A 27174-nucleotide genomic window follows, 5' to 3' on the forward strand; every position below is an offset into this window, starting at 1 on the left:
AGCAACAGTCATTCATTACTGCTCCAAACAGCGCACTCCTCACAACCTAATTAAACTCTCATAAGCAAACAAAAAATCTGCACCGCCTTTGCCCCGGGTGTGGATTGAACTCACGACCTTCAGATAATGAGACTGACGCGCTGCCTACTGCGCTACCGAGGCGGACAGGGGTCACAGAAAACACAACCGGTATCAATAGCTCCCACAAGTTAAAGGTCGATAAAGTAAGAAACCTCAGCAACAGTCATTCATTTCTTCTCATGACCGTGCACCCCTCACGACCTAATTAAACTCTCATAAGCAAACAAAAAATTTGCACCGCCTTTTCCCCGGGTGAGGATTGAACTCACGACCTTCAGATTATGAGACTGACGCGCTCCCTACTGCACTACCGAGGCGCACATTTGTCACTAGCAAGCACAATCGGTATCAATAGATCCCACAAGTGAAAGGTCGAAAAAATAAGAAAACCGAGCAACAGTCATTCATTACTGCTCCAGACAGTGCACCCCTCCCGACCTAGTTAAACTCATAAGCAAACAAACAAACTGCACCACCTTTGCCCCGGGTAAGGATTGAACTCATGACTTTCAGATTATGAGACTGAAGCGCCGTCTACTGTGCTACCCGTGTGGACAGGTGTCACTGGGAAACACAATCGGTATCAATAGTTCCCACAAGTTAAAGGTCAAAAAAGTAAGAAAACCGAGCAACAGTCATTCAATTTTGCTCTAGACAGTGCACCCCTCACTACCTAATTAAACTCTCATAAGCAAACAAAAAATCTGCACCACCTTTGCCCCGGGTGAGGATTGAACTCGCGACCTTCAGATTATGAGACTGACGCGCCGCCTACTGCGCTAGCGAGGCGAACAGGTGTCACTGGGAAACACAAACGGTATCAATAGTTCCCACAAGTTAAAGGTCGAAAAAGTAAGAAAACTCCGCAACAGTCATTCATTACTGCTCCAGACAGCGCACCCCTAACGACCTAATTAAACTCTCATAGGCAAACAAAAATCTGACCACCTTTGCCCCGGGTGAGGATTGAACTCACGACCTTCAGATTTTGAGATTGACGCGCTGCCCACTGCGCTACCGAGGCGGACTGGGGTAACTGCGAAATGCGACCGGTATCATTAGTTCCCACAAATTAAAGGTCGAAAAAGAAAGAAAACAGAGCCACAGTCATTCATTACTGCTCCAGACAGTGCACCCCTCACGACCTAATTAAACTCTCATAAGCAAACAAAAAATCTGCACTGCCTTTGCCCCGGGTGAGGATTGACCTCACGACCTTCAGATTATGAGACTGACGCGCCGCCTACTGCGCTACCGAGGCGGGCAGGTGTCACTGGGAAACATAATCGGTATCAATAGTTCCCACAAGTTAAAGGTCAGAAAAGTAAAAAAACCGAGCAACAGTCATTCGTTACTGCTCCAGACAGTGCACCCCTCACGACCTAATTAAACTCTCATAAGCAAACAAAAAATCTGCACCGCCCTCGCCCCGGGTGTGGATTGAACTCACGACCTTCAGAATATGAGACTGACGCGCTGCCTACTGCGCTACCGAGGCGGACAGGGGTCACTAGGACACATAACCAGTATCAATAGTTCCCACAAATTAATGGTCGAAAAATTAAGAAAACTCAGCAACAGTCATTCATTACTCCTCCAGACACCGCACCCCTCCCGACTAAATAAACTATCATAAGTAAACAAGAAAACGGCACCACCTTTGCCACGGGTGAGGATTGAACTATTGACCTTCAGATTATGAGACTGACGTGCTGCCTACTGCGCTACCGAGGCGGACAGGTGTCACTGGGAAACACAACCGGTATCAATAGTTCCCACAAATTAAAGTTTAAAAAAGAAAACCGAGAAACAGTCATTCATTACTGCTCCAGACAGCGCACTTCTCACGACCTAATTAAACTCTCAGAAGCAAACAAAAAAACTGCACCATCTTTGTCCCGGGTGAAGATTGAACTCACAACCTTCAGATTCTAAGGCTGACGCTCTGCCTACCGCGCTACCGAGGCGGACAGGTGTCACTGGGAAAAAAACGGTATCATTAGTTCCCACAAAATAAAGGTCGAAAAAGTAAGAAAACCAAGCAACAGTCATTCATTACTGCTCCAGACAGCGCACCCCTCACGACCTAATTAAACTCAAAAGCAAACAATAAACTGCACCACCTTTGCCCCTGGTGAGGACTGAACTCACGACCTTCAGATTATGAGACTGACGTACTGCCTACTGCGCTACCTAGGCGTACAGGTGTCACTGGGAAACGCAACCGGTATCATTAGTTCCCGCAAATGAAAGGTCGAAAAAGGAAGAAAACCAAGCAACAGTCATTCATTACTGCTCCAGACAGCGCACCCCTCACGACCTAATTATTCTCTCATAAGCAAACAAAAAAACTGCACCGCTTTGCCCCGGGTGATGTTCGAACTCACGACCTTCAGATTATGAGACTGACGCGCTGCCTACTGCGCTACCGAGGCGGACAGTTGTCACTGGGAAACGCAACCGGGATCATTAGTTCCCAAAAATAAAGGTCGAAAAAGTAAGAAAACCGAGAACAGTAATTCATTACTGCTCCAGACAGCGCACTCCTCACGACCTAATTAAACTATCATAAGCTAACAAAAAAACTGCACCACCTTTGCCCCGAGTTAGGATTGAACTCACGACCATCAGATTATGAGACTGACGCGCTGCCTACTGCGCTACCGAGGCAGACGGGGGTCACTGGGAAACGCAACCGGTATCATTAGTTCCCACAAATTATAAGTCGAAAAAGTAAGAAAACCGAGCAACAGTCATTCATTACTGCTCCACACAGCGCACCCCTAACGACCTAATTAAACTCTCACAAGCAAACAAAAAATCTTTACCTCCTTTGCCCCGGGTGTGTATTGAACTCACAACCTTCAGATTATGAGACTGACGCGCTGCCTACTGCGCTATCGAGGCGGACAGGTGTCACTGGGAAACGCAACCGGGATCATTAGTTCCAACAAATTAAAGGTCGAAAAAGTAAGAAAACTTAGCAACAGTCATTCATTACTGCTCCAGACAGCGCACCCCTCACGACCTAATTAAACTCTTAGAAGCAAACAAAGAAACTGCACCAACTTTGCCCCGGGTGAGGGTTGAACTCACGACCTTCAGATTGTAAGACTGATGCTCTGCCGCTCTGTCTACTGCGCCACCGAGGCGGACAGGTGTCACTGGGAAACGCAATCGGTATCAATAGTTCCCAGGGGTTAAAGGTAAGAAAAGTAAAAAAACCGAGCAACAGTCATTCGTTACTACTCCAGACAGTGCACCCCTCACGACATAATTAAACTCTCATAAGCAAACAAAAAATCTGCACCGCCTTTGCCCCGGGTGTGGATTGAACTCACGACCTTCAGAATATGAGACTGACGCGCTGCCTACTGCGCTACCGAGGCAGACAGGGGTCAATGGGAAACACAATCGGTATCAATCGTTCCCACAAGTAAAGGTCGAAAAAGTAACAAAACTCAGCAACAGTCATTCATTACTGCTCCAGACAGCGCACCCCTCACAACCTAATTAAACTCTCATAAGCAAACAAAAAATCTGCACCGCCTTTGCCCCGGGTGTGAATTGAACTCACGACCTTCAGATTATGAGACTGACGCGCTGCCTACTGGGCTACCGAGGCGGACAGGGGTCACTGGGAAACATAACCGGTATCAATAATTCCCACAAGTTAACGGTCGAAAAATTAGGAAACTCAGCAACAGTCATTCATTACTGCTCCAGACAGCGCACCCCTCACGACCTAATTAAACTCTCATAAGCAAACAAAAATCTGCACCGCCTTTGCCCCGGGTGTGGATTGAACTCACGACCTTCAGATTATGAGACTGACGCGCTGCCTACTACGCTACCGAGGCGGACAGGGGTCACTGGGAAACATAACCGGTATCAATAATTCCCACAAGTTAACGGTCGAAAAATTAAGAAAACTCAGCAACAATCATTCATTACTGCTCCAGACAGCGCACCCCTCACGACCTAATTAAACTCTCATAAGCAAACAGAAAATCTGCACCGCCTTTGCCCCGGGTGTGGATTGAACTCACGACCTTCCGATTATGAGATTGACGCGTTGCCTACTGCGCTACCGAGGCGGACAGGGGTCACTGGGAAACACAACCGGTATCAATAGCTCCCACAAATTAAAGGTCAAAAAAGTAAGAAACCTCAGCAACAGTCATTCATTACATCTCCAGACCGTGCACCCCTCACGACCTAATTAAACTCTCCAGCAAACAAAGAAACTGCACCAACTTTGCCCCGGGTGAGGGTTGAACTCACGACCTTCAGATTGTAAGACTGATGCTCTGCCTACTGCGCTACCGAAGCGGACAGGTGTCACTGGGAAACGCAACCGGTATCATTAGTTCCTAGAAGTGTAAGGTCGAAAAGGTAAGAAAACCGAGCAACAGTCATTCATTACTGCTCCAGACACCGCACCCCTCACGACATAATTAAACTCTCATAAGCAAACAAAAAATCTGCACCGCCTTTGCCCCGGGTGTGGATTGATGTCACGACCTTCAGAATATGAGACTGACGCGCTGCCTACTGCGCTACCGAGGCAGACCGGGGTCAATGGGAAACACAATCGGTATCAATCGTTCCCACAAGTAAAGGTCGAAAAAGTAACAAAACTCAGCAACAGTCATTCATTACTGCTCCAGACAGCGCACCCCTCACAACCTAATTAAATTCTCATAAGCAAACAAAAAATATGCACCGCCTTTGCCCCGAGTGAGGATTGAACTCACGACCTTCAGATTATGAGACTGATGCGCTGCCTACTGCGCTATCGATGCGGACTGGTATCACTGGGACACGCAACCAGGATCATTAGTTCCCACAAATCAAAGGTCGAAAAAGTAAGAAAACCGAGCAACAGTCATTCATTATTGCTCCAGACAGATCACCCCTCACGACCCAATTAAACTCTCATAGGAAAACAAAAAATCTGCACCGCTTTTGCCCCGGGTGAGGATTGAACTCACTACCTTCAGATTATGAGACTGACGCGCTGCCTACTGCGCTACCGAGGCGGACAGTTGTCACTAGCAAACACAATCGGTATCAATAGTTCCCACAAGTGAAAGGTCGAAAAAATAAGAAAACCGAGCAACAGTCATTCATTACTGCTCCAGACAGTGCACCCCTCCCGGCTTAGTTAAACTCTCATAATCAAACAAATAAACTGCAGCGCCTTTGCCCCGGGTAAGGATTGAACTCACGACCTTCAGATTATGAGACTGAAGCGCCACCAGCTGCGCTAGCGAGGCGAACAGGTGTCACTAGGAAACACAACCGGTATCAATAGTTCCCACAAGTGAAAGGTCGAAAAAGTAAGAAAACTCCGCAACAGTCATTCATTACTGCTCCAGACAGCGCACCCCTCACGACCTAATTAAACTCTCATAAGCAAACAAAAAATCTGCACCGCATTTGCCCCGGCTGTGGATTGAACTCACGACCTACATATTATGAGACTGACCCGCTGCCTACTGCGCTACCGAGGCAGACAGGCGTCACTGGGAAACACAACCGGTATCAATAGTTCCCACAAGTTAAACGTCGAAAAATTAAGAAAACTCAGCAACAGTCATTCATTATTGCTCCAGACAGCGCAGCTCGCACGACCCAATTAAACTCTCATAAGCAAACAAAAAAACTGCACCGCTTTGCCCCGGGTGATGTTCGAACTCACGACCTTCAGATTATGAGACTGACACGCTGCCTACTGCGCTACCGAGGCGGACAGTTGTCACTGGGAAACGCAACCGGGATCATTAGTTCCCACAAATAAAGGTCGAAAAAGTAAGAAAACCGAGAACAGTAATTCATTACTGCTCCAGACAGCGCACTCCTCACGACCTAATTAAACTATCATAAGCAAACAAAAAAACTGCACCACCTTTGCCCCGAGTTAGGATTGAACTCACGACCATCAGATTATGAGACTGACGCGCTGCCTACTGCGCTACCGAGGCAGACGGGGGTCACTGGGAAACGCAACCGGTATCATTAGTTCCCACAAAATATAAGTCGAAAAAGTAAGAAAACCGAGCAACAGTCATTCATTACTGCTCCAGACAGCGCACCCCTCACGACCTAATTAAACTCTCATAAGCAAACAAAAAATCTGCACCGCATTTGCCCCGGCTGTGGATTGAACTCACGACCTTCAGATTATGAGACTGAAGCGCCACCAGCTGCGCTAGCGAGGCGAACAGGTGTCACTAGGAAACACAACCGGTATCAATAGTTCCCACAAGTGAAAGGTCGAAAAAGTAAGAAAACTCCGCAACAGTCATTCATTACTGCTCCAGACAGCGCACCCCTCACGACCTAATTAAACTCTCATAAGCAAACAAAAAATCTGCACCGCATTTGCCCCGGCTGTGGATTGAACTCACGACCTACATATTATGAGACTGACCCGCTGCCTACTGCGCTACCGAGGCAGACAGGCGTCACTGGGAAACACAACCGGTATCAATAGTTCCCACAAGTTAAAGGTCGAAAAATTAATGAAACTCAGCAAATGTCATTCATTATTGCTCCAGACAGCGCAGCTCGCACGACCCAATTAAACTCTCATAAGCAAACAAAAAATCTGCACCACCTTTGCCCCGGGTGAGGATTGAAGTCACGACCTTCAGATTATGAGACTGACGCGCTGCCTACTGCACTACCGAGGCGGAGAGGGGTCACTGGAAAACGCAACCGGTATCATTTGTTCCCACAAATTAAAGGTCGAAAAAGTAAGAAAACTGAGCAACAGTCATTCAATACTGCTCCAGACAGTGATCCCCTCACGACCTAATTAAACTATCATAAGCAAACAAAAAAACTGCACCACCTTTGCCCCGAGTTAGGATTGAACTCACGACCATCAGATTATGAGACTGACGCGCTGCCTACTGCGCTACCGAGGCAGACGGGGGTCACTGGGAAACGCAACCGGTATCATTAGTTCCCACAAAATATAAGTCGAAAAAGTAAGAAAACCGAGCAACAGTCATTCATTACTGCTCCACACAGCGCACCCCTAACGACCTAATTAAACTCTCACAAGCAAACAAAAAATCTTTACCTCCTTTGCCCCGGGTGTGTATTGCACTCACAACCTTCAGATTATGAGACTGACGCGCTGCCTACTGCGCTATCGAGGCGGACAGGTGTCACTGGGAAACGCAACCGGGATCATTAGTTCCAACAAATTAAAGGTCGAAAAAGTAAGAAAACTTAGCAACAGTCATTCATTACTGCTCCAGACAGCGCACCCCTCACGACCTAATTAAACTCTTAGAAGCAAACAAAGAAACTGCACCAACTTTGCCCCGGGTGAGGGTTGAACTCACGACCTTCAGATTGTAAGACTGATGCTCTGCCGCTCTGTCTACTGCGCCACCGAGGCGGACAGGTGTCACTGGGAAACGCAATCGGTATCAATAGTTCCCAGGGGTTAAAGGTCAGAAAAGTAAAAAAACCGAGCAACAGTCATTCGTTACTACTCCAGACAGTGCACCCCTCACGACATAATTAAACTCTCATAAGCAAACAAAAAATCTGCACCGCCTTTGCCCCGGGTGTGGATTGAACTCACGACCTTCAGAATATGAGACTGACGCGCTGCCTACTGCGCTACCGAGGCAGACAGGGGTCAATGGGAAACACAATCTGTATCAATCGTTCCCACAAGTAAAGGTCGAAAAAGTAACAAAACTCAGCAACAGTCATTCATTACTGCTCCAGACAGCGCACCCCTCACAACCTAATTAAACTCTCATAAGCAAACAAAAAATCTGCACCGCCTTTGCCCCGGGTGTGAATTGAACTCACGACCTTCAGATTATGAGACTGACGCGCTGCCTACTGGGCTACCGAGGCGGACAGGGGTCACTGGGAAACATAACCGGTATCAATAATTCCCACAAGTTAACGGTCGAAAAATTAAGAAAACTCAGCAACAGTCATTCATTACTGCTCCAGACAGCGCACCCCTCACGACCTAATTAAACTCTCATAAGCAAACAAAAAATCTGCACCGCCTTTGCCCCGGGTGTGGATTGAACTCACGACCTTATGATTATGAGACTGACGCGCTGCCTACTACGCTACCGAGGCGGACAGGGGTCACTGGGAAACATAACCGGTATCAATAGTTCCCACAAGTTAACGGTCGAAAAATTAAGAAAACTCAGCAACAATCATTCATTACTGCTCCAGACAGCGCACCCCTCACGACCTAATTAAACTCTCATAAGCAAACAGAAAATCTGCACCGCCTTTGCCCCGGGTGTGGATTGAACTCACGACCTTCCGATTATGAGACTGACGCGTTGCCTACTGCGCTACCGAGGCGGACAGGGGTCACTGGGAAACACAACCGGTATCAATAGCTCCCACAAATTAAAGGTCAAAAAAGTAAGAAACCTCAGCAACAGTCATTCATTACATCTCCAGACCGTGCACCCCTCACGACCTAATTAAACTCTCCAGCAAACAAAGAAACTGCACCAACTTTGCCCCGGGTGAGGGTTGAACTCACGACCTTCAGATTGTAAGACTGATGCTCTGCCTACTGCGCTACCGAAGCGGACAGGTGTCACTGGGAAACGCAACCGGTATCATTAGTTCCCAGAAGTGTAAGGTCGAAAAGGTAAGAAAACCGAGCAACAGTCATTCATTACTGCTCCAGACACCGCACCCCTCACGACATAATTAAACTCTCATAAGCAAACAAAAAATCTGCACCGCCTTTGCCTAGGGTGTGGATTGATGTCACGACCTTCAGAATATGAGACTGACGCGCTGCCTACTGCGCTACCGAGGCAGACCGGGGTCAATGGGAAACACAATCGGTATCAATCGTTCCCACAAGTAAAGGTCGAAAAAGTAACAAAACTCAGCAACAGTCATTCATTACTGCTCCAGACAGCGCACCCCTCACAACTAATTAAATTCTCATAAGCAAACAAAAAATATGCACCGCCTTTGCCCCGAGTGAGGATTGAACTCACGACCTTCAGATTATGAGACTGATGCGCTGCCTACTGCGCTATCGATGCGGACTGGTATCACTGGGACACGCAACCAGGATCATTAGTTCCCACAAATCAAAGGTCGAAAAAGTAAGAAAACCGAGCAACAGTCATTCATTATTGCTCCAGACAGATCACCCCTCACGACCCAATTAAACTCTCATAGGAAAACAAAAAATCTGCACCGCTTTTGCCCCGGGTGAGGATTGAACTCACTACCTTCAGATTATGAGACTGACGCGCTGCCTACTGCGCTACCGAGGCGGACAGTTGTCACTAGCAAACACAATCGGTATCAATAGTTCCCACAAGTGAAAGGTCGAAAAAATAAGAAAACCGAGCAACAGTCATTCATTACTGCTCCAGACAGTGCACCCCTCCCGGCTTAGTTAAACTCTCATAATCAAACAAATAAACTGCAGCGCCTTTGCCCCGGGTAAGGATTGAACTCACGACCTTCAGATTATGAGACTGAAGCGCCACCAGCTGCGCTAGCGAGGCGAACAGGTGTCACTAGGAAACACAACCGGTATCAATAGTTCCCACAAGTGAAAGGTCGAAAAAGTAAGAAAACTCCGCAACAGTCATTCATTACTGCTCCAGACAGCGCACCCCTCACGACCTAATTAAACTCTCATAAGCAAACAAAAAATCTGCACCGCATTTGCCCCGGCTGTGGATTGAACTCACGACCTACATATTATGAGACTGACCCGCTGCCTACTGCGCTACCGAGGCAGACAGGCGTCACTGGGAAACACAACCGGTATCAATAGTTCCCACAAGTTAAAGGTCGAAAAATTAAGAAAACTCAGCAACAGTCATTCATTATTGCTCCAGACAGCGCAGCTCGCACGACCCAATTAAACTCTCATAAGCAAACAAAAAATCTGCACCACCTTTGCCCCGGGTGAGGATTGAAGTCACGACCTTCAGATTATGAGACTGACGCGCTGCCTACTGCACTACCGAGGCGGAGAGGGGTCACTGGAAAACGCAACCGGTATCATTAGTTCCCACAAATTAAAGGTCGAAAAAGTAAGAAAACTGAGCAACAGTCATTCAATACTGCTCCAGACAGTGATCCCCTCACTACCTAATTAAACTCTCATAAGCAAACAAAACATCTGCACCGCCTTTGCCCCGGGTGAGGATCGCACTCACGACCTTCAGATTATGAGACTGACGCGCTGTCTACTACGCTACCGAGGCAAACAGGGGTCACTGGGAAACGCAACCACGATCATTAGTTCCAACAAACTAAAGGTCAAAAAAGTAAGAAAACCGAGCAACAGTCATTCATTACTGCTCCGGACAGTGCACCCCTCACGACCTAATTAAACTCTCATAAGCAAACAAAACATCTGCACTGCCTTTGCCCTGGGTTAGAATTGAATTCATGACCTTCGAATTATGAGACTGATGCGCTGCCTACTGCGCTATCGAGGCGGACAGGGGTCACTGGGAAACATAACCGGTATCAATAGTTCCCACAAGTTAACGGTCGAAAAATTAAGAAAACTCAGCAACAGTCATTCATTACTGCTCGAGACAGCGCACCCCTCACGACCTAATTAAACTCTCATAAGCAAACAGAAAATCTGCACCGCCTTTGCCCCGGGTGTGGATTGAACTCACGACCTTCAGATTATGAGACTGACGCGCTGCCTACTGCGCTACCGAGGCGGACAGGGGTCACTGGGAAACACAACCGGTATCAATAGCTCCCACAAATTAAAGGTCAAAAAAGTAAGAAACCTCAGCAACAGTCATTCATTACATCTCCAGACCGTGCACCCCTCACGACCTAATTAAACTCTCCAGCAAACAAAGAAACTGCACCAACTTTGCCCCGGGTGAGGGTTGAACTCACGACCTTCAGATTGTAAGACTGATGCTCTGCCTACTGCGCTACCGAAGCGGACAGGTGTCACTGGGAAACGCAACCGGTATCAATAGTTCCCACAAGTTAAAGGTCAAAAAAGTAAGAAAACTCCGCAACAGTCATTCATTACTGTTCCAGACAGCGCACCCCTCACGACCTAATTAAACTCTCATAAGCAAACAAAAATCTGACCACCATTGCCCCGGGTGAGGATTTAACTCACGACCTTCATATTTTGAGACTGACGCACTGCCCACTGCGCTACCGAGGAGGACTGGGGTAACTGCGAAATGCAACCGGTATCATTAATTCCCACAAATTAAAGGTCGAAAAAGAAAGAAAACCGAGCCACAGTCATTCATTACTGCTCCAGACGGTGCACCCCTCACGACCCAATTAAACTCTCATAAGCAAACAAAAAAACTGCACCGCCATTGGCCCGGGTGAGCATTGAACTCACGACCTTCAGATTATGAGACTGACGCGCCGCCTACTGCGCTGCCGAGGCGGGCAGGTGTGACTGGGAAACACAATCGGTATCAATGTTTCCCACAAGTTAAAGGTCAGAAAAGTAAAAAAACCGAGCAACAGTCATTCGTTACTGCTCTAGACAGTGCACCCCTCACGACCTAATTAAACTCTCATAAGCAAACAAAAAATCTGCACCGCCTTTGCCCCGGGTGTGGATTGAACTCACGACCTTCAGAATATGAGACTGACGCGCTGCCTACTGCGCTACCGAGGTGGACAGGGGTCAATGGGAAACACAATCGGTATCAATCGTTCCCACAAGTAAAGGTCGAAAAAGTAAGAAAACTCAGCAACAGTCATTCATTACTGCTCCAAACAGCGCACTCCTCACAACCTCATTAAACTCTCATAAGCAAACAAAAAATCTGCACCGCCTTTGCCCCGGGTGTGGATTGAACTCACGACCTTCAGATAATGAGACTGACGCGCTGCCTACTGCGCTACCGAGGCGGACAGGGGTCACAGAAAACACAACCGGTATCAATAGCTCCCACAAGTTAAACGTCGATAAAGTAAGAAACCTCAGCAACAGTCATTCATTTCTTCTCATGACCGTGCACCCCTCACGACCTAATTAAACTCTCATAAGCAAACAAAAAATTTGCACCGCCTTTTCCCCGGGTGAGGATTGAACTCACGACCTTCAGATTATGAGACTGACGCGCTCCCTACTGCACTACCGATGCGCACATTTGTCACTAGCAAGCACAATCGGTATCAATAGATCCCACAAGTGAAAGGTCGAAAAAATAAGAAAACCGAGCAGCAGTCATTCATTACTGCTCCAGACAGTGCACCCCTCCCGACCTAGTTAAACTCATAAGCAAACAAACAAACTGCACCACCTTTGCCCCGGGTAAGGATTGAACTCATGACTTTCAGATTATGAGACTGAAGCGCCGTCTTCTGTGCTACCCGTGTGGACAGGTGTCACTGGTAAACACAATCGGTATCAATAGTTCCCACAAGTTAAAGGTCAAAAAAGTAAGAAAACCGAGCAACAGTCATTCGTTTTTGCTCTAGACAGTGCACCCCTCACTACCTAATTAAACTCTCATAAGCAAACAAAAAATCTGCACCACCTTTGCCCCGGGTGAGAATTGAACTCGCGACCTTCAGATTATGAGACTGACGCGCCGCCTACTGCGCTAGCGAGGCGAACAGGTGTCACTGGGAAACACAAACGGTATCAATAGTTCCCACAAGTTAAAGGTCGAAAAAGTAAGAAAACTCCGCAACAGTCATTCATTACTGCTCCAGACAGCGCACCCCTAACGACCTAATTAAACTCTCATAGGCAAACAAAAATCTGACCACCTTTGCCCCGGGTGAGGATTGAACTCACGACCTTCAGATTTTGAGATTGACGCGCTGCCCACTGCGCTACCGAGGCGGACTGGGGTAACTGTGAAATGCGACCGGTATCATTAGTTCCCACAAATTAAAGGTCGAAAAAGAAAGAAAACAGAGCCACAGTCATTCATTACTGCTCCAGACAGTGCACCCCTCACGACCTAATTAAACTCTCATAAGCAAACAAAAAATCTGCACTGCCTTTGCCCCGGGTGAGGATTGACCTCACGACCTTCAGATTATGAGACTGACGCGCCGCCTACTGCGCTACCGAGGCGGGCAGGTGTCACTGGGAAACACAATCGGTATCAATAGTTCCCACAAGTTAAAGGTCAGAAAAGTAAAAAAACCGAGCAACAGTCATTCGTTACTGCTCCAGACAGTGCACCCCTCACGACCTATTTAAACTCTCATAAGCAAACAAAAAATCTGCACCGCCCCCGCCCCGGGTGTGGATTGAACTCACGACCTTCAGAATATGAGACTGACGCGCTGCCTACTGCGCTACCGAGGCGGACAGGGGTCACTAGGACACATAACCAGTATCAATAGTTCCCACAAATTAACGGTCGAAAAATTAAGAAAACTCAGCAACAGTCATTCATTACTCCTCCAGACACCGCACCCCTCACGACTAAATAAACTATCATAAGTAAACAAGAAAACGGCACGACCTTTGCCACGGGTGAGGATTGAACTATTGACCTTCAGATTATGAGACTGACGTGCTGCCTACTGCGCTACCGAGGCGGACAGGTGTCACTGGGAAACACAACCGGTATCATTAGTTCCCACAAATTAAAGTTTAAAAAAGAAAACCGAGAAACAGTCATTCATTCCTGCCCCAGACAGCGCACTTCTCACGACCTAATTAAACTCTCAGAAGCAAACAAAAAAACTGCACCATCTTTGTCCCGGGTGAAGATTGAACTCACAACCTTCAGATTTTAAGGCTGACGCTCTGCCTACCGCGCTACCGAGGCGGACAGGTGTCACTGGGAAAAAAACGGTATCATTAGTTCCCACAAAATAAAGGTCGAAAAAGTGAGAAAACCAAGCAACAGTCATTCATTACTGCTCCAGACAGCGCACCCCTCACGACCTAATTAAACTCAAAAGCAAACAATTAACTGCACCACCTTTGCCCCTGGTGAGGACTGAACTCACGACCTTCAGATTATGAGACTGACGTACTGCCTACTGCGCTACCTAGGCGTACAGGTGTCACTGGGAAACGCAACCGGTATCATTAGTTCCCGCAAATGAAAGGTCAAAAAAGGAAGAAAACCAAGCAACAGTCATTCATTACTGCTCCAGACAGCGCACCCCTCACGACCTAATTATTCTCTCATAAGCAAACAAAAAAACTGCACCGCTTTGCCCCGGGTGATGTTCGAACTCACGACCTTCAGATTATGAGACTGACGCGCTGCCTACTGCGCTACCGAGGCGGACAGTTGTCACTGGGAAACGCAACCGGGATCATTAGTTCCCACAAATAAAGGTCGAAAAAGTAAGAAAACTGAGAACAGTAATTCATTACTGCTCCAGACAGCGCACTCCTCACGACCTAATTAAACTATCATAAGCAAACAAAAAATCTGCACCACCTTTGCCCCGAGTTAGGATTGAACTCACGACCATCAGATTATGAGACTGACGCGCTGCCTACTGCGCTACCGAGGCAGACGGGGGTCACTGGGAAACGCAACCGGTATCATTAGTTCCCACAAATTATAAGTCGAAAAAGTAAGAAAACCGAGCAACAGTCATTCATTACTGCTCCACACAGCGCACCCCTAACGACCTAATTAAACTCTCACAAGCAAACAAAAAATCTTTACCTCCTTTGCCCCGGGTGTGTATTGAACTCACGACCTTCAGATTATGAGACTGACGCGCTGCCTACTGCGCTATCGAGGCGGACAGGTGTCACTGGGAAACGCAACCGGGATCATTAGTTCCCACAAATTAAAGGTCGAAAAAGTAAGAAAACTTAGCAACAGTCATTCATTACTGCTCCAGACAGCGCACCCCTCACGACCTAATTAAACTCTTAGAAGCAAACAAAGAAACTGCACCAACTTTGCCCCGGGTGAGGGTTGAACTCACGACCTTCAGATTGTAAGACTGATGCTCTGCCGCTCTGTCTACTGCGCCACCGAGGCGGACAGGTGTCACTGGGAAACGCAATCGGTATCAATAGTTCCCAGAAAAGTAAAAAAAAACCGAGCAACAGTCATTCGTTACTACTCCAGACAGTGCACCCCTCACGACATAATTAAACTCTCATAAGCAAACAAAAAATCTGCACCGCCTTTGCCCCGGGTGTGGATTGAACTCACGACCTTCAGAATATGAGACTGACGCGCTGCCTACTGCGCTACCGAGGCAGACAGGGGTCAATGGGAAACACAATCGGTATCAATCGTTCCCACAAGTAAAGTTCGAAAAAGTAACAAAACTCAGCAACAGTCATTCATTACTGCTCCAGACAGCGCACCCCTCACAACCTAATTAAACTCTCATAAGCAAACAAAAAATCTGCACCGCCTTTGCCCCGGGTGTGGATTGAACTCACGGCCTTCAGATTATGAGACTGACGCGCTGCCTACTGGGCTACCGAGGCGGACAGGGGTCACTGGGAAACATAACCGGTATCAATAATTCCCACAAGTTAACGGTCGAAAAATTAAGAAAACTCAGCAACAGTCATTCATTACTGCTCCAGACAGCGCACCCCTCACGACCTAATTAAACTCTCATAAGCAAACAAAAAATCTGCACCGCCTTTGCCCCGGGTGTGGATTGAACTCACGACCTTCAGATTATGAGACTGACGCGCTGCCTACTACGCTACCGAGGCGGACAGGGGTCACTGGGAAACATAACCGGTATCAATAGTTCCCACAAGTTAACGGTCGAAAAATTAAGAAAACTCAGCAACAGTCATTCATTACTGCTCGAGACAGCGCACCCCTCACGACCTAATTAAACTCTCATAAGCAAACAGAAAATCTGCACCGCCTTTGCCCCGGGTGTGGATTGAACTCACGACCTTCAGATTATGAGACTGACGCGTTGCCTACTGCGCTACCGAGGCGGACAGGGGTCACTGGGAAACACAACCGGTATCAATAGCTCCCACAAATTAAAGGTCAAAAAAGTAAGAAACCTCAGCAACAGTCATTCATTACATCTCCAGACCGTGCACCCCTCACGACCTAATTAAACTCTCCAGCAAACAAAGAAACTGCACCAACTTTGCCCCGGGTGAGGGTTGAACTCACGACCTTCAGATTGTAAGACTGATGCTCTGCCTACTGCGCTACCGAAGCGGACAGGTGTCACTGGGAAACGCAACCGGTATCATTAGTTCCCAGAAGTGTAAGGTCGAAAAGGTAAGAAAACCGAGCAACAGTCATTCGTTACTGCTCCAGACACCGCACCCCTCACGACAAAATAAACTATCATAAGTAAACAAGAAAACGGCACCACCTTTGCCACGGGTGAGGATTGAACTCACGACCTTCAGATTATGAGACTGACGTGCTGCCTACTGCGCTACCGAGGCGGACAGGTGTCACTGGGAAACACAACCGGTATCATTAGTTCCCACAAATTAAAGTTCAAAAAAGAAAACCGAGAAACAGTCATTCATTACTGCTCCAGACAGCGCACTTCTCAGGACCTAATTAAACTCTCAGAAGCAAACAAAAAAACTGCACCACCTTTGCCCCGGGTGAGGATTGAACTCACGACCTTCAGATTTTAAGGCTGACGCTCTGCCTACCGCGCTACCGAGGCGGACAGGTGTCACTGGGAAAAAAACGGTATCATTAGTTCCCACAAAATAAAGGTCGAAAAAGTAAGAAAACCAAGCAACAGTCATTCACTACTGCTCCAGACAGCGCACCCCTCACGACCTAATTAAACTCTCAAAAGCAAACAATAAACTGCACCACCTTTGCCCCTGGTGAGGACTGAACTCACGACCTTCAGATTATGAGACTGACGTACTGCCTACTGCGCTACCTAGGCGTACAGGTGTCACTGGGAAACGCAACCGGTATCATTAGTTCCCGCAAATGAAAGGTCGAAAAAGGAAGAAAACCAAGCAACAGTCACTCATTACTGCTCCAGACAGCGCACCCCTCACGACCTAATTATTCTCTCATAAGCAAACAAAAAAACTGCACCGCTTTGCCCCGGGTGATGTTCGAACTCACGACCTTCAGATTATGAGACTGACGCGCTGCCTACTGCGCTACCGAGGTGGACTTTTGTCACTGGGAAACGCAACCGGGATCATTAGTTCCCACAAATAAAGGTCGAAAAAGTAAGAAAACCGAGAACAGTCATTCATTACTGCTCCAGACAGCGCAACCCTCACGACCAAATTAAACTCTCATAAGCAAACAAAAAATCTGCTCCAACTTTGCCCCGGGTGAAGATTGAACTCACGACCTTCAGTATATGAGACTTACGCGCTACCTACTGCGCTACCGAGGTGGCCAGATGTCACTGAGAAACGCAACCGGGATCATTAGTTCCCACTAATTAAAGGCCGAAAAAGTAAGAAAACCGAGCAACAGCCATTCATTACTGCTTCAGAAAGCGCACCCCTCACGACCTAATTAAACTATCATAACCAAACAAAAAAACTGCACCGCCTTTGCCCCGGGTGAAGATTGCACTCACGACCTTCAGATTATTACACTGACACGCTGTCTACTGCGCTATCTAGGCGGACAAGTGTCACTGGAAAACGCAACCGGGATCATTAGTTCCCACAAATTAAAGGCCGAAAAAGTAAGAAAACCGAGCAACAGTCTTTCATTACTGCTCCAGACAGCGCACTCCTCACGACCTAATTAAACTATCATAAGCAAACAAAAAAACTGCCCCGCCTTTGCCCCGGGTTAGGATTGAACTCACGACCTTCAGATTATGAGACTGACGCGCTGCCTACTGCGCTACCGAGGCAGACGGGGGTCACTGGGAAACGCAATTGGTATCATTAGTTCCCACAAATTATAAGTCGAAAAAGTAAGAAAACCGAGCAACAGTCATTCATTACTGCTCCACACAGCGCACCCCTAATGACCTAATTAAACTCTCACAAGCAAACAAAAAATCTTTACCTCCTTTGCCGCGGGTCTGTATTGAACTCACGACCTTCAGATTGTGAGACTGACGCGCTGCCTACTGCGCTATCGAGGCGGACAGGTGTCACTGGGAAACGCAACCGGGATCATTAGTTCCCACAAATTAAAGGTCGAAAAAGTAAGAAAACTTAGCAACAGTCATTCATTATTGCTCCAGACAGCGCACCCCTCACGACCTAATTAATCTCTCAGAAGCAAACAAATAAACTGCACCAACTTTGCCCCGGGTGAGGGTTGAACTCACGACCTTCAGATTGTAAGACTGCTGCTCTGCCTACTGCGCTACCGAGGCGGCCAGGTGTCACTGGGAAACGCAACCGGGATCATTAGTTCCCACAAATTAAAGGTCGAAAAAGTAAGAAAACTTAGCAACAGTCATTCATTACTGCTCCAGACAGCGCACCCCTCACGACCTAATTAAACTCTCAGAAGCAAACAAAGAAACTGCACCAACTTTGCCCCGGGTGTGGATTGAACTCACGACCTTCAGATTATGAGACTGACGCGCTGCCTACTGCGCTACCGAGGCGGACAGGGGTCACTGGGAAACACAACCGGTATCAATAGCTCCCACAAATTAAAGGTCAAAAAAGTAAGAAACCTCAGCAACAGTCATTCATTACTGCTCCAGACAGTGCACCCCTCACGACCTAATTAAACTCTCATAAGCAAACAAAAAATCTGCACTGCCTTTGCCCCGGGTGAGGATTGACCTCACGACCTTCAGATTATGAGACTGACGCGCCGCCTACTGCGCTACCGAGGCGGGCAGGTGTCACTGGGAAACACAATCGGTATCAATAGTTCCCACAAGTTAAAGGTCAGAAAAGTAAAAAAACCGAGCAACAGTCATTCGTTACTGCTCCAGACAGTGCACCCCTCACGACCTATTTAAACTCTCATAAGCAAACAAAAAATCTGCACCGCCCCCGCCCCGGGTGTGGATTGAACTCACGACCTTCAGAATATGAGACTGACGCGCTGCCTACTGCGCTACCGAGGCGGACAGGGGTCACTAGGACACATAACCAGTATCAATAGTTCCCACAAATTAACGGTCGAAAAATTAAGAAAACTCAGCAACAGTCATTCATTACTCCTCCAGACACCGCACCCCTCACGACTAAATAAACTATCATAAGTAAACAAGAAAACGGCACGACCTTTGCCACGGGTGAGGATTGAACTATTGACCTTCAGATTATGAGACTGACGTGCTGCCTACTGCGCTACCGAGGCGGACAGGTGTCACTGGGAAACACAACCGGTATCATTAGTTCCCACAAATTAAAGTTTAAAAAAGAAAACCGAGAAACAGTCATTCATTCCTGCCCCAGACAGCGCACTTCTCACGACCTAATTAAACTCTCAGAAGCAAACAAAAAAACTGCACCATCTTTGTCCCGGGTGAAGATTGAACTCACAACCTTCAGATTTTAAGGCTGACGCTCTGCCTACCGCGCTACCGAGGCGGACAGGTGTCACTGGGAAAAAAACGGTATCATTAGTTCCCACAAAATAAAGGTCGAAAAAGTGAGAAAACCAAGCAACAGTCATTCATTACTGCTCCAGACAGCGCACCCCTCACGACCTAATTAAACTCAAAAGCAAACAATTAACTGCACCACCTTTGCCCCTGGTGAGGACTGAACTCACGACCTTCAGATTATGAGACTGACGTACTGCCTACTGCGCTACCTAGGCGTACAGGTGTCACTGGGAAACGCAACCGGTATCATTAGTTCCCGCAAATGAAAGGTCAAAAAAGGAAGAAAACCAAGCAACAGTCATTCATTACTGCTCCAGACAGCGCACCCCTCACGACCTAATTATTCTCTCATAAGCAAACAAAAAAACTGCACCGCTTTGCCCCGGGTGATGTTCGAACTCACGACCTTCAGATTATGAGACTGACGCGCTGCCTACTGCGCTACCGAGGCGGACAGTTGTCACTGGGAAACGCAACCGGGATCATTAGTTCCCACAAATAAAGGTCGAAAAAGTAAGAAAACCGAGAACAGTAATTCATTACTGCTCCAGACAGCGCACTCCTCACGACCTAATTAAACTATCATAAGCAAACAAAAAATCTGCACCACCTTTGCCCCGAGTTAGGATTGAACTCACGACCATCAGATTATGAGACTGACGCGCTGCCTACTGCGCTACCGAGGCAGACGGGGGTCACTGGGAAACGCAACCGGTATCATTAGTTCCCACAAATTATAAGTCGAAAAAGTAAGAAAACCGAGCAACAGTCATTCATTACTGCTCCACACAGCGCACCCCTAACGACCTAATTAAACTCTCACAAGCAAACAAAAAATCTTTACCTCCTTTGCCCCGGGTGTGTATTGAACTCACGACCTTCAGATTATGAGACTGACGCGCTGCCTACTGCGCTATCGAGGCGGACAGGTGTCACTGGGAAACGCAACCGGGATCATTAGTTCCCACAAATTAAAGGTCGAAAAAGTAAGAAAACTTAGCAACAGTCATTCATTACTGCTCCAGACAGCGCACCCCTCACGACCTAATTAAACTCTTAGAAGCAAACAAAGAAACTGCACCAACTTTGCCCCGGGTGAGGGTTGAACTCACGACCTTCAGATTGTAAGACTGATGCTCTGCCGCTCTGTCTACTGCGCCACCGAGGCGGACAGGTGTCACTGGGAAACGCAATCGGTATCAATAGTTCCCAGAAAAGTAAAAAAAAACCGAGCAACAGTCATTCGTTACTACTCCAGACAGTGCACCCCTCACGACATAATTAAACTCTCATAAGCAAACAAAAAATCTGCACCGCCTTTGCCCCGGGTGTGGATTGAACTCACGACCTTCAGAATATGAGACTGACGCGCTGCCTACTGCGCTACCGAGGCAGACAGGGGTCAATGGGAAACACAATCGGTATCAATCGTTCCCACAAGTAAAGTTCGAAAAAGTAACAAAACTCAGCAACAGTCATTCATTACTGCTCCAGACAGCGCACCCCTCACAACCTAATTAAACTCTCATAAGCAAACAAAAAATCTGCACCGCCTTTGCCCCGGGTGTGGATTGAACTCACGGCCTTCAGATTATGAGACTGACGCGCTGCCTACTGGGCTACCGAGGCGGACAGGGGTCACTGGGAAACATAACCGGTATCAATAATTCCCACAAGTTAACGGTCGAAAAATTAAGAAAACTCAGCAACAGTCATTCATTACTGCTCCAGACAGCGCACCCCTCACGACCTAATTAAACTCTCATAAGCAAACAAAAAATCTGCACCGCCTTTGCCCCGGGTGTGGATTGAACTCACGACCTTCAGATTATGAGACTGACGCGCTGCCTACTACGCTACCGAGGCGGACAGGGGTCACTGGGAAACATAACCGGTATCAATAGTTCCCACAAGTTAACGGTCGAAAAATTAAGAAAACTCAGCAACAGTCATTCATTACTGCTCGAGACAGCGCACCCCTCACGACCTAATTAAACTCTCATAAGCAAACAGAAAATCTGCACCGCCTTTGCCCCGGGTGTGGATTGAACTCACGACCTTCAGATTATGAGACTGACGCGTTGCCTACTGCGCTACCGAGGCGGACAGGGGTCACTGGGAAACACAACCGGTATCAATAGCTCCCACAAATTAAAGGTCAAAAAAGTAAGAAACCTCAGCAACAGTCATTCATTACATCTCCAGACCGTGCACCCCTCACGACCTAATTAAACTCTCCAGCAAACAAAGAAACTGCACCAACTTTGCCCCGGGTGAGGGTTGAACTCACGACCTTCAGATTGTAAGACTGATGCTCTGCCTACTGCGCTACCGAAGCGGACAGGTGTCACTGGGAAACGCAACCGGTATCATTAGTTCCCAGAAGTGTAAGGTCGAAAAGGTAAGAAAACCGAGCAACAGTCATTCGTTACTGCTCCAGACACCGCACCCCTCACGACAAAATAAACTATCATAAGTAAACAAGAAAACGGCACCACCTTTGCCACGGGTGAGGATTGAACTCACGACCTTCAGATTATGAGACTGACGTGCTGCCTACTGCGCTACCGAGGCGGACAGGTGTCACTGGGAAACACAACCGGTATCATTAGTTCCCACAAATTAAAGTTCAAAAAAGAAAACCGAGAAACAGTCATTCATTACTGCTCCAGACAGCGCACTTCTCAGGACCTAATTAAACTCTCAGAAGCAAACAAAAAAACTGCACCACCTTTGCCCCGGGTGAGGATTGAACTCACGACCTTCAGATTTTAAGGCTGACGCTCTGCCTACCGCGCTACCGAGGCGGACAGGTGTCACTGGGAAAAAAACGGTATCATTAGTTCCCACAAAATAAAGGTCGAAAAAGTAAGAAAACCAAGCAACAGTCATTCACTACTGCTCCAGACAGCGCACCCCTCACGACCTAATTAAACTCTCAAAAGCAAACAATAAACTGCACCACCTTTGCCCCTGGTGAGGACTGAACTCACGACCTTCAGATTATGAGACTGACGTACTGCCTACTGCGCTACCTAGGCGTACAGGTGTCACTGGGAAACGCAACCGGTATCATTAGTTCCCGCAAATGAAAGGTCGAAAAAGGAAGAAAACCAAGCAACAGTCACTCATTACTGCTCCAGACAGCGCACCCCTCACGACCTAATTATTCTCTCATAAGCAAACAAAAAAACTGCACCGCTTTGCCCCGGGTGATGTTCGAACTCACGACCTTCAGATTATGAGACTGACGCGCTGCCTACTGCGCTACCGAGGTGGACTTTTGTCACTGGGAAACGCAACCGGGATCATTAGTTCCCACAAATAAAGGTCGAAAAAGTAAGAAAACCGAGAACAGTCATTCATTACTGCTCCAGACAGCGCAACCCTCACGACCAAATTAAACTCTCATAAGCAAACAAAAAATCTGCTCCAACTTTGCCCCGGGTGAAGATTGAACTCACGACCTTCAGTATATGAGACTTACGCGCTACCTACTGCGCTACCGAGGTGGCCAGATGTCACTGAGAAACGCAACCGGGATCATTAGTTCCCACTAATTAAAGGCCGAAAAAGTAAGAAAACCGAGCAACAGCCATTCATTACTGCTTCAGAAAGCGCACCCCTCACGACCTAATTAAACTATCATAACCAAACAAAAAAACTGCACCGCCTTTGCCCCGGGTGAAGATTGCACTCACGACCTTCAGATTATTACACTGACACGCTGTCTACTGCGCTATCTAGGCGGACAAGTGTCACTGGAAAACGCAACCGGGATCATTAGTTCCCACAAATTAAAGGCCGAAAAAGTAAGAAAACCGAGCAACAGTCTTTCATTACTGCTCCAGACAGCGCACTCCTCACGACCTAATTAAACTATCATAAGCAAACAAAAAAACTGCCCCGCCTTTGCCCCGGGTTAGGATTGAACTCACGACCTTCAGATTATGAGACTGACGCGCTGCCTACTGCGCTACCGAGGCAGACGGGGGTCACTGGGAAACGCAATTGGTATCATTAGTTCCCACAAATTATAAGTCGAAAAAGTAAGAAAACCGAGCAACAGTCATTCATTACTGCTCCACACAGCGCACCCCTAATGACCTAATTAAACTCTCACAAGCAAACAAAAAATCTTTACCTCCTTTGCCGCGGGTCTGTATTGAACTCACGACCTTCAGATTGTGAGACTGACGCGCTGCCTACTGCGCTATCGAGGCGGACAGGTGTCACTGGGAAACGCAACCGGGATCATTAGTTCCCACAAATTAAAGGTCGAAAAAGTAAGAAAACTTAGCAACAGTCATTCATTATTGCTCCAGACAGCGCACCCCTCACGACCTAATTAATCTCTCAGAAGCAAACAAATAAACTGCACCAACTTTGCCCCGGGTGAGGGTTGAACTCACGACCTTCAGATTGTAAGACTGATGCTCTGCCTACTGCGCTACCGAGGCGGCCAGGTGTCACTGGGAAACGCAACCGGGATCATTAGTTCCCACAAATTAAAGGTCGAAAAAGTAAGAAAACTTAGCAACAGTCATTCATTACTGCTCCAGACAGCGCACCCCTCACGACCTAATTAAACTCTCAGAAGCAAACAAAGAAACTGCACCAACTTTGCCCCGGGTGAGGGTTGAACTCACGACCTTCAGATTGTAAGACTGATGCTCTGCCTACTGCGCCACCGAGGCGGACAGGTGTCACTGGGAAACGCAATCGGTATCAATAGTTCCCAGGGGTAAAGGTCAGAAAAGTAAAAAAACCGAGCAACAGTCATTCGTTACTACTCCAGACAGTGCACCCCTCACGACATAATTAAACTCTCATAAGCAAACAAAAAATCTGCACCGCCTTTGCCCCGGGTGTGGATTGATGTCACGACCTTCAGAACATGAGACTGACGCGCTGCCTACTGCGCTACCGAGGCAGACCGGGGTCAATGGGAAACACAATTTGTATCAATCGTTCCCACAAGTAAAGGTCGAAAAAGTAACAAAACTCAGCAACAGTCATTCATTACTGCTCCAGACAGCGCACCCCTCACAACCTAATTAAACTCTCATAAGCAAACAAAAAATCTGAACCACCTTTGCCCCGGGTGTGGATTGAACTCACGACCTTCAGATTATAAGACTGACGCGCTGCCTACTGCGCTACCGAGGCGGACAGGGGTCACTGGGAAACATAACCGGTATCAATAGTTCCCACAAGTTAACGGTCGAAAAATTAAGAAAACTCAGCAACAGTCATTCATAACTTCTCCAGACCGTGCACCCCTCACGACCTAATTAAATTCTCATAAGCAAACAAAAAATATGCACCGCCTTTGCCCCGAGTGAGGATTGAACTCACGACCTTCAGATTGTAAGACTGATGCTCTGCCTACTGCGCTACCGAAGCGGACAGGTGTCACTGGGAAACGCAACCGGTATCATTAGTTCCCAGAAGTGTAAGGTCGAAAAGGTAAGAAAACCGAGCAACAGTCATTCGTTACTGCTCCAGACACCGCACCCCTCACGACTAAATAAACTATCATAAGTAAACAAGAAAACGGCACCACCTTTGCCACGGGTGAGGATTGAACTCACGACCTTCAGATTATGAGACTGACGTGCTGCCTACTGCGCTACCGAGGCGGACAGGTGTCACTGGGAAACACAACCGGTATCATTAGTTCCCACAAATTAAAGTTCAAAAAAGAAAACCGAGAAACAGTCATTCATTACTGCTCCAGACAGCGCACTTCTCAGGACCTAATTAAACTCTCAGAAGCAAAAAAAAAACTGCACCACCTTTGCCCCGGGTGAGGATTGAACTCACGACCTTCAGATTTTAAGGCTGACGCTCTGCCTACCGCGCTACCGAGGCGGACAGGTGTCACTGGGAAAAAAACGGTATCATTAGTTCCCACAAAATAAAGGTCGAAAAAGTAAGAAAACCAAGCAACAGTCATTCACTACTGCTCCAGACAGCGCACCCCTCACGACCTAATTAAACTCTCAAAAGCAAACAATAAACTGCACCACCTTTGCCCCTGGTGAGGACTGAACTCACGACCTTCAGATTATGAGACTGACGTACTGCCTACTGCGCTACCTAGGCGTACAGGTGTCACTGGGAAACGCAACCGGTATCATTAGTTCCCGCAAATGAAAGGTCGAAAAAGGAAGAAAACCAAGCAACAGTCACTCATTACTGCTCCAGACAGCGCACCCCTCACGACCTAATTATTCTCTCATAAGCAAACAAAAAAACTGCACCTTTTTGCCCCGGGTGATGTTCGAACTCACGACCTTCAGATTATGAGACTGACGCGCTGCCTACTGCGCTACCGAGGTGGACTTTTGTCACTGGGAAACGCAACCGGGATCATTAGTTCCCACAAATAAAGGTCGAAAAAGTAAGAAAACCGAGAACAGTCATTCATTACTGCTCCAGACAGCGCAACCCTCACGACCAAATTAAACTCTCATAAGCAAACAAAAAATCTGCTCCAACTTTGCCCCGGGTGAAGATTGAACTCACGACCTTCAGTATATGAGACTTATGCGCTACCTACTGCGCTACCGAGGTGGCCAGATGTCACTGAGAAACGCAACCGGGATCATTAGTTCCCACTAATTAAAGGCCGAAAAAGTAAGAAAACCGAGCAACAGCCATTCATTACTGCTTCAGAAAGCGCACCCCTCACGACCTAATTAAACTATCATAACCAAACAAAAAAACTGCACCGCCTTTGCCCCGGGTGAAGATTGCACTCACGACCTTCAGATTATTACACTGACACGCTGTCTACTGCGCTATCTAGGCGGACAAGTGTCACTGGAAAACGCAACCGGGATCATTAGTTCCCACAAATTAAAGGCCGAAAAAGTAAGAAAACCGAGCAACAGTCATTCATAACTTCTCCAGACCGTGCACCCCTCACGACCTAATTAAATTCTCATAAGCAAACAAAAAATATGCACCGCCTTTGCCCCGAGTGAGGATTGAACTCACGACCTTCAGATTATGAGACTGATGCGCTGCGTACTGCGCTACCGAGGCGGCCAGGTGTCACTGGGAAACGCAACTGGGATCATTAGTTCCCACAAATTAAAGGTCGAAAAAGTAAGAAAACCGAGCAACAGTCATTCATTACTGCTCCACACAGCGCACCCCTAATGACCTAATTAAACTCTCACAAGCAAACAAAAAATCTTTACCTCCTTTGCCGCGGGTGTGTATTGAACTCACGACCTTCAGATTGTGAGACTGACGCGCTGCCTACTGCGCTATCGAGGCGGACAGGTGTCACTGGGAAACGCAACCGGGATCATTAGTTCCCACAAATTAAAGGTCGAAAAAGTAAGAAAACTTAGCAACAGTCATTCATTATTGCTCCAGACAGCGCACCCCTCACGACCTAATTAATCTCTCAGAAGCAAACAAATAAACTGCACCAACTTTGCCCCGGGTGAGGGTTGAACTCACGACCTTCAGATTGTAAGACTGATGCTCTGCCTACTGCGCTACCGAGGCGGCCAGGTGTCACTGGGAAACGCAACCGGGATCATTAGTTCCCACAAATTAAAGGTCGAAAAAGTAAGAAAACTTAGCAACAGTCATTCACTACTG

At 47.4% G+C, this 27174-nt stretch overlaps 41 non-coding genes across 41 annotated transcripts; all 41 read right to left on the reverse strand.

Annotated features, from left to right (window-relative positions):
• Positions 1 to 1032: 1032 nt before the first annotated feature.
• Positions 1033 to 1105, reverse strand: TRNAL-CAA (transfer RNA leucine (anticodon CAA)). Its single transcript has one exon. It is a non-coding gene; the product is annotated as a tRNA-Leu (tRNA).
• Positions 1106 to 2443: 1338 nt separating this feature from the next.
• Positions 2444 to 2516, reverse strand: TRNAM-CAU (transfer RNA methionine (anticodon CAU)). Its single transcript has one exon. It is a non-coding gene; the product is annotated as a tRNA-Met (tRNA).
• A 636-nt stretch (positions 2517 to 3152) lies between these two features.
• On the reverse strand, positions 3153 to 3233 carry TRNAV-UAC (transfer RNA valine (anticodon UAC)). The gene has a single exon. It is a non-coding gene; the product is annotated as a tRNA-Val (tRNA).
• Positions 3234 to 3397: 164 nt separating this feature from the next.
• Positions 3398 to 3470, reverse strand: TRNAM-CAU (transfer RNA methionine (anticodon CAU)). Its single transcript has one exon. It is a non-coding gene; the product is annotated as a tRNA-Met (tRNA).
• A 398-nt stretch (positions 3471 to 3868) lies between these two features.
• Positions 3869 to 3941, reverse strand: TRNAM-CAU (transfer RNA methionine (anticodon CAU)). The gene has a single exon. It is a non-coding gene; the product is annotated as a tRNA-Met (tRNA).
• A 399-nt stretch (positions 3942 to 4340) lies between these two features.
• TRNAV-UAC (transfer RNA valine (anticodon UAC)) lies at positions 4341 to 4413 on the reverse strand. The gene has a single exon. It is a non-coding gene; the product is annotated as a tRNA-Val (tRNA).
• A 400-nt stretch (positions 4414 to 4813) lies between these two features.
• On the reverse strand, positions 4814 to 4886 carry TRNAM-CAU (transfer RNA methionine (anticodon CAU)). The gene has a single exon. It is a non-coding gene; the product is annotated as a tRNA-Met (tRNA).
• Positions 4887 to 5050: 164 nt separating this feature from the next.
• On the reverse strand, positions 5051 to 5123 carry TRNAM-CAU (transfer RNA methionine (anticodon CAU)). Its single transcript has one exon. It is a non-coding gene; the product is annotated as a tRNA-Met (tRNA).
• A 637-nt stretch (positions 5124 to 5760) lies between these two features.
• Positions 5761 to 5833, reverse strand: TRNAM-CAU (transfer RNA methionine (anticodon CAU)). The gene has a single exon. It is a non-coding gene; the product is annotated as a tRNA-Met (tRNA).
• A 1584-nt stretch (positions 5834 to 7417) lies between these two features.
• On the reverse strand, positions 7418 to 7498 carry TRNAV-UAC (transfer RNA valine (anticodon UAC)). The gene has a single exon. It is a non-coding gene; the product is annotated as a tRNA-Val (tRNA).
• A 164-nt stretch (positions 7499 to 7662) lies between these two features.
• Positions 7663 to 7735, reverse strand: TRNAM-CAU (transfer RNA methionine (anticodon CAU)). Its single transcript has one exon. It is a non-coding gene; the product is annotated as a tRNA-Met (tRNA).
• Positions 7736 to 8607: 872 nt separating this feature from the next.
• On the reverse strand, positions 8608 to 8680 carry TRNAV-UAC (transfer RNA valine (anticodon UAC)). The gene has a single exon. It is a non-coding gene; the product is annotated as a tRNA-Val (tRNA).
• Positions 8681 to 9079: 399 nt separating this feature from the next.
• Positions 9080 to 9152, reverse strand: TRNAM-CAU (transfer RNA methionine (anticodon CAU)). Its single transcript has one exon. It is a non-coding gene; the product is annotated as a tRNA-Met (tRNA).
• A 164-nt stretch (positions 9153 to 9316) lies between these two features.
• TRNAM-CAU (transfer RNA methionine (anticodon CAU)) lies at positions 9317 to 9389 on the reverse strand. Its single transcript has one exon. It is a non-coding gene; the product is annotated as a tRNA-Met (tRNA).
• Positions 9390 to 10264: 875 nt separating this feature from the next.
• TRNAM-CAU (transfer RNA methionine (anticodon CAU)) lies at positions 10265 to 10337 on the reverse strand. The gene has a single exon. It is a non-coding gene; the product is annotated as a tRNA-Met (tRNA).
• A 401-nt stretch (positions 10338 to 10738) lies between these two features.
• On the reverse strand, positions 10739 to 10811 carry TRNAM-CAU (transfer RNA methionine (anticodon CAU)). The gene has a single exon. It is a non-coding gene; the product is annotated as a tRNA-Met (tRNA).
• Positions 10812 to 10973: 162 nt separating this feature from the next.
• On the reverse strand, positions 10974 to 11046 carry TRNAV-UAC (transfer RNA valine (anticodon UAC)). The gene has a single exon. It is a non-coding gene; the product is annotated as a tRNA-Val (tRNA).
• A 1815-nt stretch (positions 11047 to 12861) lies between these two features.
• Positions 12862 to 12934, reverse strand: TRNAL-CAA (transfer RNA leucine (anticodon CAA)). Its single transcript has one exon. It is a non-coding gene; the product is annotated as a tRNA-Leu (tRNA).
• A 1338-nt stretch (positions 12935 to 14272) lies between these two features.
• TRNAM-CAU (transfer RNA methionine (anticodon CAU)) lies at positions 14273 to 14345 on the reverse strand. Its single transcript has one exon. It is a non-coding gene; the product is annotated as a tRNA-Met (tRNA).
• Positions 14346 to 14981: 636 nt separating this feature from the next.
• On the reverse strand, positions 14982 to 15062 carry TRNAV-UAC (transfer RNA valine (anticodon UAC)). The gene has a single exon. It is a non-coding gene; the product is annotated as a tRNA-Val (tRNA).
• Positions 15063 to 15214: 152 nt separating this feature from the next.
• Positions 15215 to 15287, reverse strand: TRNAM-CAU (transfer RNA methionine (anticodon CAU)). The gene has a single exon. It is a non-coding gene; the product is annotated as a tRNA-Met (tRNA).
• Positions 15288 to 15687: 400 nt separating this feature from the next.
• On the reverse strand, positions 15688 to 15760 carry TRNAM-CAU (transfer RNA methionine (anticodon CAU)). Its single transcript has one exon. It is a non-coding gene; the product is annotated as a tRNA-Met (tRNA).
• A 399-nt stretch (positions 15761 to 16159) lies between these two features.
• TRNAV-UAC (transfer RNA valine (anticodon UAC)) lies at positions 16160 to 16232 on the reverse strand. Its single transcript has one exon. It is a non-coding gene; the product is annotated as a tRNA-Val (tRNA).
• A 396-nt stretch (positions 16233 to 16628) lies between these two features.
• Positions 16629 to 16701, reverse strand: TRNAL-UAA (transfer RNA leucine (anticodon UAA)). Its single transcript has one exon. It is a non-coding gene; the product is annotated as a tRNA-Leu (tRNA).
• Positions 16702 to 17807: 1106 nt separating this feature from the next.
• TRNAM-CAU (transfer RNA methionine (anticodon CAU)) lies at positions 17808 to 17880 on the reverse strand. The gene has a single exon. It is a non-coding gene; the product is annotated as a tRNA-Met (tRNA).
• Positions 17881 to 18281: 401 nt separating this feature from the next.
• Positions 18282 to 18354, reverse strand: TRNAV-UAC (transfer RNA valine (anticodon UAC)). The gene has a single exon. It is a non-coding gene; the product is annotated as a tRNA-Val (tRNA).
• A 164-nt stretch (positions 18355 to 18518) lies between these two features.
• On the reverse strand, positions 18519 to 18591 carry TRNAM-CAU (transfer RNA methionine (anticodon CAU)). Its single transcript has one exon. It is a non-coding gene; the product is annotated as a tRNA-Met (tRNA).
• Positions 18592 to 19929: 1338 nt separating this feature from the next.
• TRNAM-CAU (transfer RNA methionine (anticodon CAU)) lies at positions 19930 to 20002 on the reverse strand. The gene has a single exon. It is a non-coding gene; the product is annotated as a tRNA-Met (tRNA).
• Positions 20003 to 20638: 636 nt separating this feature from the next.
• Positions 20639 to 20719, reverse strand: TRNAV-UAC (transfer RNA valine (anticodon UAC)). The gene has a single exon. It is a non-coding gene; the product is annotated as a tRNA-Val (tRNA).
• Positions 20720 to 20871: 152 nt separating this feature from the next.
• Positions 20872 to 20944, reverse strand: TRNAM-CAU (transfer RNA methionine (anticodon CAU)). The gene has a single exon. It is a non-coding gene; the product is annotated as a tRNA-Met (tRNA).
• Positions 20945 to 21344: 400 nt separating this feature from the next.
• Positions 21345 to 21417, reverse strand: TRNAM-CAU (transfer RNA methionine (anticodon CAU)). The gene has a single exon. It is a non-coding gene; the product is annotated as a tRNA-Met (tRNA).
• A 399-nt stretch (positions 21418 to 21816) lies between these two features.
• Positions 21817 to 21889, reverse strand: TRNAV-UAC (transfer RNA valine (anticodon UAC)). The gene has a single exon. It is a non-coding gene; the product is annotated as a tRNA-Val (tRNA).
• A 396-nt stretch (positions 21890 to 22285) lies between these two features.
• Positions 22286 to 22358, reverse strand: TRNAL-UAA (transfer RNA leucine (anticodon UAA)). The gene has a single exon. It is a non-coding gene; the product is annotated as a tRNA-Leu (tRNA).
• A 1106-nt stretch (positions 22359 to 23464) lies between these two features.
• On the reverse strand, positions 23465 to 23537 carry TRNAM-CAU (transfer RNA methionine (anticodon CAU)). The gene has a single exon. It is a non-coding gene; the product is annotated as a tRNA-Met (tRNA).
• A 401-nt stretch (positions 23538 to 23938) lies between these two features.
• On the reverse strand, positions 23939 to 24011 carry TRNAV-UAC (transfer RNA valine (anticodon UAC)). The gene has a single exon. It is a non-coding gene; the product is annotated as a tRNA-Val (tRNA).
• A 164-nt stretch (positions 24012 to 24175) lies between these two features.
• Positions 24176 to 24248, reverse strand: TRNAV-UAC (transfer RNA valine (anticodon UAC)). The gene has a single exon. It is a non-coding gene; the product is annotated as a tRNA-Val (tRNA).
• A 399-nt stretch (positions 24249 to 24647) lies between these two features.
• TRNAI-UAU (transfer RNA isoleucine (anticodon UAU)) lies at positions 24648 to 24720 on the reverse strand. The gene has a single exon. It is a non-coding gene; the product is annotated as a tRNA-Ile (tRNA).
• Positions 24721 to 24884: 164 nt separating this feature from the next.
• Positions 24885 to 24957, reverse strand: TRNAV-UAC (transfer RNA valine (anticodon UAC)). The gene has a single exon. It is a non-coding gene; the product is annotated as a tRNA-Val (tRNA).
• Positions 24958 to 25352: 395 nt separating this feature from the next.
• Positions 25353 to 25425, reverse strand: TRNAL-UAA (transfer RNA leucine (anticodon UAA)). Its single transcript has one exon. It is a non-coding gene; the product is annotated as a tRNA-Leu (tRNA).
• A 1106-nt stretch (positions 25426 to 26531) lies between these two features.
• On the reverse strand, positions 26532 to 26604 carry TRNAM-CAU (transfer RNA methionine (anticodon CAU)). Its single transcript has one exon. It is a non-coding gene; the product is annotated as a tRNA-Met (tRNA).
• Positions 26605 to 27005: 401 nt separating this feature from the next.
• TRNAV-UAC (transfer RNA valine (anticodon UAC)) lies at positions 27006 to 27078 on the reverse strand. The gene has a single exon. It is a non-coding gene; the product is annotated as a tRNA-Val (tRNA).
• Positions 27079 to 27174: the final 96 nt, after the last annotated feature.

The sequence above is a fragment of the Rhipicephalus microplus genome, chromosome 3 (assembly GCF_043290135.1).
Source record: "Rhipicephalus microplus isolate Deutch F79 chromosome 3, USDA_Rmic, whole genome shotgun sequence".
Taxonomy (NCBI): Eukaryota; Metazoa; Arthropoda; class Arachnida; order Ixodida; family Ixodidae; genus Rhipicephalus; species Rhipicephalus microplus.